Source organism: Artibeus jamaicensis, unplaced genomic scaffold (genome assembly GCF_021234435.1).
Source record: "Artibeus jamaicensis isolate MK-2021 breed Jamaican fruit bat unplaced genomic scaffold, CSHL_Jam_final contig_548, whole genome shotgun sequence".
Classification (NCBI taxonomy): domain Eukaryota; kingdom Metazoa; phylum Chordata; class Mammalia; order Chiroptera; family Phyllostomidae; genus Artibeus; species Artibeus jamaicensis.
Window position 1 is genome coordinate 7,325,201 of NW_026521883.1, and position 12,439 is coordinate 7,337,639.

Sequence of the window (12,439 nt, forward strand, 5' to 3'; positions counted from 1 at the left end):
CCACCAGGCCACCTGCGGGATGGGCTGGATGTGGTGTTCTTCCCGCAGCATCGCAGGGTGAGACTTCCTCAGTTCACAGAGAAAAAAATTAAAGGAAGGCACTTTCCTGATTTTCAAGTTGTGTGTGTGTGTGTTTAAGAGACACTGTCCTACAGATATGATACGTAGTTATAGATTCTTCTGTAAATGTGCTCCTGTGCTATGGAATTGTGTCAAAACATTACAGCATTCTATCAAGGACACTATGACTTTAAGACTCTCAGACACCGTCAACCCCGAAGCACTTACTTTAATCTCAATGTTCCAGATTGGGGAGGAGGCACAGAGGGATGTTACCAACTTGCCTTCAGACTTCTGGGGAATGAATGCTGTTTCCGCCAGTCCAGTTATTAGGAGTGTGTGTAAACTAAGAGTTACACACACTGAAAGAGGCAGCAAGGGAGGGAGGTGGGTGAAAGTGACAATGACAGTACCTGGGGCTGTTGCCAGGATGACGGGCTCATGAGGGAGGCGCATGAGCTGTATTTCAGACACCCTGACGTCACTGCTGGCTGCCCACAGGTGCACTGCTCCTTCTGCATCACCACCGAGTTTCACGAAGTAGGTCTGCTGGCCAGACAAGGGCTGGACTGGAGAGGTTTTACTGCAGTGCGGGGCTCTGTGGCCACCTGTGTGACCTTGGCGATGTGGCATCACATCTCTGGGTCTCAATTTCTTTGTCTGAAAGTGAGAACAAGAGGACCTGCCTCACAGGATGCTCCAAACAATGAAATGAGATGGTGCTGGGCATCTGGACCAGTCGGTGCCCAGCACATAGTAATAGCTCACCTTCTTCCTCTTTGTCCTTATGTGTGTATGTGTGTGTGTGTGTCTCGAAGATACAGACATTTTTAAATCAGGGCCAGGTGCATGGACCTGGGGTGCATCTATGGATTAATGCAGTGGGCCTTCAAAGATCCCCCAGAGCTCAGTGCCTCCCTTGTACCCCAAGTGCAAAGAATCTGACCTGAGGCTCTCAGTGCCCCGGAAGGCCCCCTCAGCCTCTCCTGCAATGCCCTGCAGTCCTGGATCCCACCTTTGCGCAGGCACTGGGCAACAGCTACCTGCTCCCCACCCGAACACTTCCCACCGGGCTGCTGGGGCTGTTTGCCGCCTGCATCTGTGCTGGGCTGAGCTCTAGAACGGGAGGAGCTGAATCTCGTTCACCTGGCCCTGGACTGGTTTTGGTTACAAGTAACAAAATTCAACTTAAGTTAGTTAATCTAAAAGGAACAATTTCTGGAAGGCCATGAATGTGGTTTAGGAGTGGGCAAGGAGATGCACGGACCTCAGGAAAGGCGAAAGCCAGAAATGGGCCACCCAGACTTGCCCTCATCCCTCGCCCCTGCGGCTTTCTCCTCTCTCTGAAGGATGCTACAATGTAAGCTTTGGCTAAGCCCCCAAATGGCAGATACACTGTCACCAAAATAAGAAATTAACACTACACTGTGAACAATTTTAAAGTATGTGGTCAAAAGCTGCTTAGATGACCTAGGGCCCTCACACAGAGGTTATAAAAGGTTGGGGGTCAGAGATTAAGAAGCTTGAGGAGGCTGTATGATGCCCTTACCATCAATAAAGAGAAAAGATGAAAATCTACCACGGATGCCCTGGGCTAAGTACTATACACGGATGATCTCACTCAACCCTCTCAACAGACATCTGAGGGAGGTGGAATTAGTCTCTCCAATTTACAGATGGGAAAACTGAGGACTGGGAAGGTTAACTTGCCCATTAAGTTGCAGAGTTGGGATCCAAACTGGCTGCCTCACTCCCAAGCCCTGGGTTATGCTAAGTCTTGTGTCAGCTTGTGGGTGTGGCACGTGGGTGTGCCCCAGGGGTGCTATGCAGGCCAGTGCACCCCCAAAGCAGGAGACTGAGGAACGGGGCGTTGTCACACCTCTGAGCCTGGCCCATGCGTCCCCCAGATGGTACTGGTGAAACTTCCCCCAGCCACGCTGGGGTCCATCCACCCCACTTTACCTTAGTATCCTTTACCATCCCTGGGACAGGAATGGGAATATCCATGGGCTCAGAATGGAACTAAAGGTGCTGAGGAAATTCAACTCAGATTCGGCAACGGCTCTGGGCGCCAGCTCGGCGCTGGGCTCCACGTACTTCCTGTCACTCGGCCTCACAGCCCCCCACTTTGAAAGCAAGTACCTCACCGCCCTGAGAGTCTCCTGTGCCAAAGCCACAGAGCCAGCGAGGAGCAGGGCGGTTTCCACTGCTGTGGATTAAGAACCTACGACACAGCAAACTGCCAAAGGGCTTCCACCTGCCACCTATAACCCTGGTGATAACCTAGGAGGTCAGTACGACAGCTGGCCCTCATGGTTCACGGATTCTGAATGTGCAAATTTGCATACTCGATAAAATATATTCTAACCCCCCACCAACACTCACTGCACTCTCGGGGTCACTCACGGACACGTGTGCAGTGGGGGAAATTTGAGTCGCCCACACACGTCCCCAGCCAAGGTCCGGCAGGCGGCGCTCTGCCCTCCGTGCCGGCTCTCACCCTGCAAGCAGGGGTCCTTCCGGCGGCCCGCGTGGTGCCGGGCTGCTCGCATTTTTGTGCATTCTGTCCGGGATGTCACCACTGTAAGTGGCCCCAAGCACAGTGTTTCCTAGTGTTCCTATCGCTGTGGGGGGGGGGGTTCTTTTTGCTGCTTTTTTGTTTGCTTGTTTCATCTATTTTTCTCTAGTGTTCCTCATTGCAGAGGCTGTGATGTGCCTTACAGAGGAAGCAGGTGTGTTAGAACAGGTGCGTTCATTTTGTCAGTGAACCAACAATATTGTTCAAATAAAGTATCTAGACAGGAACACATACAACGAGGGTAAGGACTGATCGACTGATGAAAATGCAGCCCAAGGTTCACAGAGCCCTGTATCTTCCCTAGAAACAGCTCCATACCTGCAAATTCAGTGTCCCCGCTCCCTTACGGAACAGGACTATTGCAAATAACAGACTTGGCTCTGTCTCCCCCTTTGTCACTGAAAAAGACCATGGCTCAGAGAAGTCGCCCACCGGGCTTGCACGGCTCGTGGGCTGCAGCCCACACCGAGAAGAGTCAGAAACAGCCCCTCGCTCTTCCGTGAAGTTTGGGGTACATGCTGGCGGCCAGGAATGTAAGAGCAGGGGTGGGCGCAGACCTGGTATCAAACAGCGTTATCTGGAGTCCTTTTTCATTTATCTTTCCAGCCTTAGGCTTGGATACGAGTGAGAGCCTGGGCTTGGTGCTAGTCAGTTCCCACACCCCAAACTCCTCCTGCTAACCCCCCTTTAACACAGAAAGAGCAGGCTCCAGGTTCAGGCCTCTAGCGAGTAGTATCTAGCTGCTGTTTAGTAACAATTATTTTTATACTTGCCTTCAAATAGAATACTTGCCCAAATAGTGGTCATAGTAATGGTTTTTAACTTTCAACAACGTGGTAGGAAGTTTCTTTTAAAATAGTAAAGGTGTATATATATTTAAAGAAAAATGTGAAGTAATTGTAGGAAAAACCTGAGAGGTGGCCCGTAGTGAGGTGCGAATGAGGGCAAACCCGCGGGGAGGCCTGCAGGCGTCTGGATGCTCTCAGCAGGGATTACAGCACAGGGTGCTGCCGGGTAAGGGGCTCTGCCTGGCTACAGAGGCCCATCGTTTCCTGCCCTGCACAGGTCAGGGTCCTGGGAGGTACTGGGGGCGGGGAGTCCTGTAGGAATGCAGGGGTCTGTACTCAGGTTGCTGGTTTAGGGTTAAGGCCCTACATCCTAAATAGTTTGAGCCAGGAAGACTTTTGGGGCTAACAGCAGGTCTGCCCAGGAAGCAGGCTGGTGGTGGTGGCCTGTGTCCTCTGCCCCTGAGGTGCAGCGGAGATGCAGAGCAAGCCTAGGCCTCATGTTACCCTGGAAGAACAGGGATGCCAGGCCAGCTAATGAGAACTTTCTGCAGGACAGACGTCGGGCAGACTGGCCCTCCCAGCTGCCTGCCGTCCACCACAGGCTGGGCGGGAAATGCCAGGCTGGACCCCCGCCCACCCTGCCTCCAAATTTGATGGTCGTATAATTTATTGTCCAGGCCAGATACTTTTAATAGTGAAAGAAAGTGCTAAAAATCATTGGGTTGGCCCAAAAGTCTGTATGGTTTTTTCCATAAAAGACACATTTTTCATTTTCACGATGAACTTTATTGATTCAGATATTTTGAGTATGTTGACCATCTCCCGCATGGTAGAACATTGATTGTTCTCAATTAATGTCTCAGTTTGATCGCTGTCAACTTCAGCTGGTCTACCCAACCATGGATCATCGTCCAGTGAGAAATGTCCAGCATGAAACTTCACAAACCATTTTTGACACATTCAATCAGTCACAGCACCTTCTCTATACACTGCACGAATCTTTGTTTTGCATTTCAGTTGTGTTTTTACCTTTCTGGAAATAATAAAGCATAATGTGCTGAAACTGTTGAGAATTTTCTTCCATCTTCAATATTAAAATGGCTGCACAAAAATTCACCAGTTTTGATCATTTTTTAAATGCATGCTGATAGATTGTATTGTGACAGTGGTCCTAACAAACTGTTTCAGATGAAGTTCAAGACAGCTAAGCACTACAGCCATCGTACGGAAAAAAACAAATGAACTTTTTGGCCGACCCAATATTATAAGTTATATGATTTTTAAAATACATCGGGGTGGGACAGAAGTAGTTTCACAGTTGTTTGTATGGAAAATAATACAACAATTAATAAATAATATAAGAATAAACTCTGTGTTTCACATACTTATAACTGTAAACCTGCTTTTTCCTCACTTTGTACTACTGACTGACAAAGTATTTTTGTGGACTAATAAAATATTTCTACTCAAGAACTCTCTTCACAAATAGAATTGTTTTTTTTTTTAACAACATAGCTATGAGAAAGACACTCTTTAGAGAATTTTTTAAAGTCACAAACTGAAAGAAAATATTTGCAAAACACATGTCTCACGAAGGATTTGCATCTCACATATACGAAGAACTCTCACAGCTCAAGAACGAGAGAACGACCCAGTCAGAAACGGGTGAGGGATTTGGGCAGCGCTCCAAAGATGTGCGGGGACGGGTGCACGTGTGGAGGTGTTCCATATCGTCTGCCATCGGGGGTTTCAAACTACAACAACAATGAGATACCACCGCAGACCTAGCAGAACGGCTAAAGTGAAAAAAGCAAACCCTGATGATGTCAGTTGCTGGGGAAACGTGGAGCGAGAGGAACCCACACCCATCCCCGGCCGTGCGGACACTGTGGCGTCTCTCACAAAGCTAACCGCAGGTTTGCCGTGGGGTCCAGCAGTCACACTCCTACGCACTGACCCGACTGTTTTACAAACTATGTCCACACGAAAACCTGCACATGAATGTTTATATCAACGTTATACATAATACCGCAAAATTGGAAGCAACCAAGATCTCCTTCAATAGGTACATGTAAAGCAAACTGATACACCTTGCAATGGAATAGGCTTGATTTTTTTTTAAATGAGCTAGACATGGATAAATGTTGAATGCATATTGCTAAGAGAAAGAAGCCAGTCTGAAAAAAGCTACGGTACTGATGGTTCCATTTATATGACATTGTAGAAAAGACAAAAAACCAAAAGATGGTAAATAGACTGCCAGGTATTGTGGGGGAGGCAGTGAATGAAAAAGCACAGGGGATGGATGTTTTGAAGGCAGCGAAACTGTTCTATGTAACATTGAAATGGTAGATACACCACACTGTGCATTAGTCAAAACCTATTGAAATTTACAGCACAAAGAATGAAACTTAATGCACATAAACTTTGAAGAAAAAGAATTTAGGAGGTAAGGGGATTGCAGGATGGAATGCAGACCATGACAAAAGAGCTTAACTGCATTCATTACAAATGTTTCAATCAGCCTCGTTGAAGGGGGTGGGGCAGAGGCGCGACCTGAGGGACTGTGGAAAGGAGCAAAGATGTGAGGTACCTCACTGTTGTTTCAACTTGAAATGCCCCAATGACAAATGACGTGGAATATCTCCACGTGCTTATTTGCCATCTGTCTGTCTTCTTAGACAGCTGCCTAAATCTCTCACCCATTTTTGACTAGGTTGTTCTCTCATTATTGAGCTGTAGGAATTCTTCATGTATTTTAGATCCAAATCCTTTATGAGACATGGATTTTGCAAATACTTTCTCCCAGTTTATGACTTTAAAAAAATTCTCTAAAGAGTGTCTTTCTCATAGATATGTAATTTTTAAAAACAATTTTAGCCCTGGCTGGTATAGCTCAGTGGACTGAGCTCGGGTCTGCGAACCAAACAACCTCAGTTCAATTCCCAGTCAGGGCACATGCCTGGGTTGCAGGCCAGTTCCCAGCAGGGGGCACACAAGAGGCAGCTATACATTGATATTTCTTTCCCTCTCTCCTTCCATTCCCCTGTAAATATAAATAAATAAAATCTTTATTCTATTGATCCACAAAACAAAAATACTTTGTCAGTCAGTAGTACAAGGTGAGGAGAAAGTAGGTTCACAGGCAAGGTGAACGTGGGTGCCGGCAAAAGGAGCTGTGCACGGGGCGGCGCTGGAGTCGATAGCGGGTTCTCACAGGGGCACACAGTAGGGATGCTAAGACCTCCAGGTGCGGACTGGAGCTGAACAGTTAAGTAAACGGACGGTGGGTGGCGGGAGGTGGATTTTCGCTGCCGAAATGGAAGGTGACAGAGAAGCACGGGGAGCAGACTAGGATGACCCAGGAGTGATGATCAGAGCTCGGGATGCCAGTGTAAACTCATGTTTAGCCCAACATAGATGGTTAGACACATAGACACGTAGAAATGTCTGCAGATGTGTGCACACAGGGGCTGCTGTCCACACTTACATTTCCTCTTCTGTCACCTGGGAGGGCCCAGAGCCCAGGTTTGTATTTCTACCCCCGTGAAAGGAACCCTGGCTGCTTCTAGGGCTGGGCAGGAAATACACAGGCAGGCCCGGAGCATCTCGCAGTGCTAGAAAGTAAGGAAGTGCTCAAAAAAAAAAACAACAAAAAACCTGAACGAAAATCCCACGGGGAGGGGGTTATGGCAAAGGGACAGTGGAGCTGACTGACCGAGCTCTCACTGGCTAGAGCAACAAAATTAATGAAAAAGTTTTGGATTGGAGCCCAAAGTACACAGTACATATCCATGAGTCCAGAGCACAATAAAATAATGATTAAATAAATAAATAAATGAGGGAGACGAGACAAATCCCTGGTGCAAGAGAAAACCAAGTAATTCAGAAGATACTCCTCCCTCAAGGAAGGGGAGCTTGAATCCCTACATCTTCACTGTGGGCTGCGTGCGGTGAGTTTCTCCCACAGCGGGCAGTGAGGGAAGGGGGCAAAGAGCAACTTCATTGTGGAGACACCTGACAGACCTTACCTCAGCCCAGTGGTCAAGGCCAACACCACCAGGGACCAGTGGTGACAAATGCGTGCAGCCTTTAATCCAGTGTGATGGAAATGGCACTTCTCCTCTGTGGCCTTCCTCCCCAAAACCTGTAATCCTGACCTGGCCATGAGAAAAGCGGCGAAGTCCAACAGAGAGTACCTACCTGACCAGCACTCCCCCCAAACTGGCAAGGTCATCAGAAACAAGAAAAGTCTGAGGAACTGTCGCAGCTAAGAGGATCCCAGGAGACATGACGACTAAACATAGTGAGATATCCCGAATGGGGTCCTGGAACAGAAAAAAGATAGTAGGTAAAAAAAAAAACCAAAAAACCCCAAAAACCCCGCTATGGACTTTAGTAAATAAGAATGTATAAGTATTGGTTTACTGATTATAACAAGTGCACCCAAGCATGTAAGAGGTTAATAATAGGGAAAGCTAGGTGTGGAGCATATGAAAGCTTTCTGCACTAAATTTGCAGTTTTTCTGTAAATATAAAGCTCTTCTAAAACTAAAAGTTTATTTAAAAAAACCACTAAATCATTATTTAATATGTACATTAAATTTTTAAAATTACATTTCTTTCCTGGGCATTAAAAGCAACATAAAAAGGCCCTGGCTGGCCCTGGCTGGCCCTGGCTGGTGTAGCTCAGTAGATTGAGCGCAGTCCTGCAAACTAAGGGATCGAGGTTCACTTCCCAGTCAGGGCACATGCCTGGGTTGCAGGCCAGGTCCTAGCAGGGGACGCACAAGAGGCAACCATACATTGATATTTCTCTCCCTCTCTCCTTCCCATCTAAAGATAAATGAATAAAAATTTTTTTAAAAGGCCCTGGCTGCTGTGGCTCAGTGGATTGAGCACCAGCCTGCAAACCAAAGGGTCACCGCTTCAATTCCCAGTCAGGGCACACGCCTGGGTTGTGGGCCAGGTCAGGTCTCCAGTAGGGGGCGTGCCAGAGGCAACCACACATTGATGTTTCTCTCCCTCTCTTTCTCATTCCACTCCCCTCTGTCTAAAAAAATTAAAAATTTTAAAAGTAACATAAAGAGAATAATTTTAATATCTATTTACTAAATTAATTTCTTAGATGTATCTGTTTCTAATACTGTATCACTGGTATTTTTCTGAAGAATGTTAAGTTAAAAAAAAACTTTGATTTCTTTTTTCCCCAAATAATTACCTATAATCATTTTCAAAGTTACATTCATGATTATTAAGAGAAATTGTTGACACCCTTCATAGACTCTTCTCTGTAAATAACAATATTTTTAATGAGGATATATATATAGTTTCTCAGCAGGGGTACCTGACAAGCTCACAGCACATTCTGCTAAATGGATGATATTCTCAATTCTAATTTCTTTATACATAAATGGTTAACTGTTTCAGTCCAAATATTTTCACAGGTAATGTATTTTTATTTCTATTTAGAATACCTTTCTTTAAAAAATATTACAAGAAGATGAAACTCATCTCTATGTTGACTTTGTAATTTTAAAAAATATTTTGCCAATTGTAGGTACTGCAAAACTACACACCTTCTGTCTACCCTTCACGTACAAAATCGAATTTGCTTAATTAAGAATAGGCGCTCCACCAAAATATTCTTTCCACAAGTCAAGGCATTCCAAAGAAAAAATATAGAATTTCTAAATTAAATCTTGGCCACCATCTGAGCTCTCATTACTTAATCTGTTTAGCAACTCTCTTGGTTTTGAGAGTGTTTCCCAGTGTAAAATAATTGAAATTTGCTAAAAAGCTTTGTTTACAATTCCTAAAATTTGCAAAAATTTCCAGTTAGAGTGTATTTTGGCATACTTGTTGAAGACTCTGATTAAAGATTTTCGGTTTCTTTTGAATGAAATTTAGAGGACTCATTTACAAAACTTCAGTTCCATTATAAATACTTAAAATTACTTACCAAGTAATTCTTCAAAGTCTCAAACATTTAAAAAATTCAGCTGATAGCAGAGAGCAAAAAAGAAAAAACAGACTTGCTATGCAGTTTTGTGCCAAGTCATCCCGGAGCCCAAAGGAGGAAGGAAAACAGATAAAACTCATCTGGAATTTATTTAAATTTTTAATATTTTTCTCATCATGAATTTTGCCAGTTTTAAATACTGCATTAAAATATTATTTGTTTTAAACACGGAGTTGCTTTGGTGCCCCCTTTAACTTTGCACCTGAGGTGGGTACCTCACGCCCCTCACCCTGGCCCTGCTACCGTGCTGAAATGTTTTCTATTCAGCACCATCTTTGCCACAGAAACACTGTTGTGTGATTGCTCTGTGTGTATAAATGTGTGCACGTCTGCAGACAGACAGCTACAGTTTCTATTCTGATCGACGGGCCATTGCAGCTTGTTCGTCGCAATTTCAATTATACGGGCACCGCCACCACCAATTCCGAGCTCTGTTCTGCTCCACGGGCTTCCTAATTGGGTATGAATATTGTTTCTACCATGCTGCTGTGTTCTACTAAAATCTATATTCATATTTGCAAGCACAAGTAATTCTATCTTCAATGCTAAACTTCATTTATGAATTTGCAAGAATATTTACAATGATCGATGCCCCGCCCTCACCAGAATGAACTTCCAAAAGCTTGAGTTTGATTTCATTATTGAAATCAAATGAATCTCTCTATGAAGCACCTGATGACCTTGATTTAAAACTGCTGAGAGCCAGTGTGTTTGGTTGCAAGGAGCTGAGGCCCTCACACTAGTTCAGACTGTGGGACTGGTGATGGGGATGGCTCCCCCAGGAACGTGGAGGGGTGCTCATGGACACCTGGGCTGGAGCCTACGTGGGCCCGGCTGCTGAGAGGCGGACCCGGCTGCTGAGAGGCGGACCATGTGGGATCTAGGACAAGCCCAAGCACACAGGGGCGCAACATTTCCCTAATGTCTGCTTCCTTTTGTTCTGCTCCCACCTGAAGGTTCTTTCCCTAAAGTCAGGTCAAGTTTCTGAACCAGGCAATCTGGCTGGATGGTTTTTTGAGCAACAACATGGGTGGCTGGCCAGCCTCATGGACTGCCTCAGCGGCCAGTAACCGGTGGCCCTGTTCCTGTGGGCACACAGCTGCTGCCTCTGTGACCCCCTCCTCCAGGCCTCTCTTCTCTGCTGATTGCCCATCTGACACCGATGCCCTCAGCTCCATCACTGGAAGCTGCCCTCCACGTCCATTTAAGGAGACATCCCGGAGCAGAAAATATATCCTTTGTAGTCACTGCTCTTCTCCACCCTGAAACCGCATTCCCAAAACTACCCACAGGAAGCTGCCAGGCTCTGCTCATGTGATCTTGGCTCAGAAACATAACAGCAAAAATCTATGAAGTCCTTGCAGAGGATTTCCCAGACCCCCTTGCACTCTTCACATGGATGGCCATGTGCCACAGAGAGAGCCTTGTAGGGTCTCCCTGACCCCTGAGGTGGCTGCACCTGCCCTTGTCCCATGGTTTGGTTGTGTGAGCCTGTGCGTTTTTTGACTAAGCCACTTGGCACTGGGTTTCTGTCCATCAGCTCCTGGCGAGAATGCATCTGGGACAACTGTCCAGCAGCATCTGTGAAAGCTGACCATGCGCATTCCCTACGACCCAGCAATTCCACTCCTAGACGTGCGCCCAACAGAAACAAGGCTGTGTGCTCACTGAGCACTTGTGCTAGAGAGTACTCATGGTGGCACTGTGTCCAACAGCCCCAGTGGAAACGACCCGGGTATCCATCAACAGGATAATGGGTAAACAGATGTGGTACATCCATAGGATGGATTTGTTGAGATTTTTCCGGTTCGTCATATGCCAAGTCACTTTAGACTGTATTCTGGACATCTTGAATACCATGTTACATAACTCTGGTTTGGTTAGGCTAGGGATGGGTTGCAAGTTTGAGGCCACTTCCTGTGGGCTCTGCTTCCAACATTGGCTCAGTTTTCAAGCCTTCTGCAATGCCATTCAAATGTGCCCTACAGGCAAGACACCAGTGGCCAGTCAGGCTGGGCGGTCTGCCCCACAGTGCAGGTCTCATGTTCTATCCAGGATCAGATCGATGCATTTACAACTGGATGTGATCCCAGAAGCGCACACACGCAGTTATGGGATCACTCATTCTCTTGCGCTATCTCCTTTCCGTAGTCACCCCAACACTTTCGGGCTCCCTGAGGTCTCCCTTGCCAGTCCCTTGTACAGAAATCTCGGGCTTTAGTTTCCAGCTTTGCCATCCATGAACTTACTGTACGGCTGCATCTGTCTGGGGCTAAGCAGTGAGATGGGGGGAGCAACTAGAATCTGCACATGCTCTTGGGTTCACATCTCCTCTGATAAGAAGGAAGACTGCCCTACCCTTAGAATTTGGGGCACCCATGATGCTGGTACTGCCATTACTATTGTCACTGCCACCACTGCCAGACTTCCTGAGGCTGGGCAGTGACGAGTGAGGGGGAATAAAAACAGGAAAACGTCCTCTCTCTCTGTTCCCAAGGAGCCCTTTTCCTGCTCTCCAGACCAGGAGGAGAGCCCTTGCTGCCCCCGGGGAGTTCTTTCTGCCTGTGCCCAGGGCACCCTCCCCGTCAGGGCTGTCTTTGGGGCCAGGCCAGGCAATACTGAGGGGGAAAAAGAGGGGCTCGCTCGCCCCAGTTCAGCAGCACTTTAAATCCTTTCCTTCCCCCATCTATCGTCTACTATTCAATATTCGGGTGGTCAGGTAGCTAGTTCACACCTTTCACTGGGGGTCACAACTGTGCTCGGCAGGAGGCCCGTGAGTGTCCTCCGTCTGTCTTCCATCCTTCATTCACTGGGCCTGAATTTCAGTTCTATTTTCTGTTTCTAGAAATTGTACTTGGTTCCCTTTCAAGCTCATCTGATCAGTTCTGACACTCATTGTTTTGTCATGTACTCAATCGCCTCCAGTTTCTTTAAGAAACTGCACCTAATTATTTTATAACGGCCATTTCAACATCATAATCATCAGTGGTC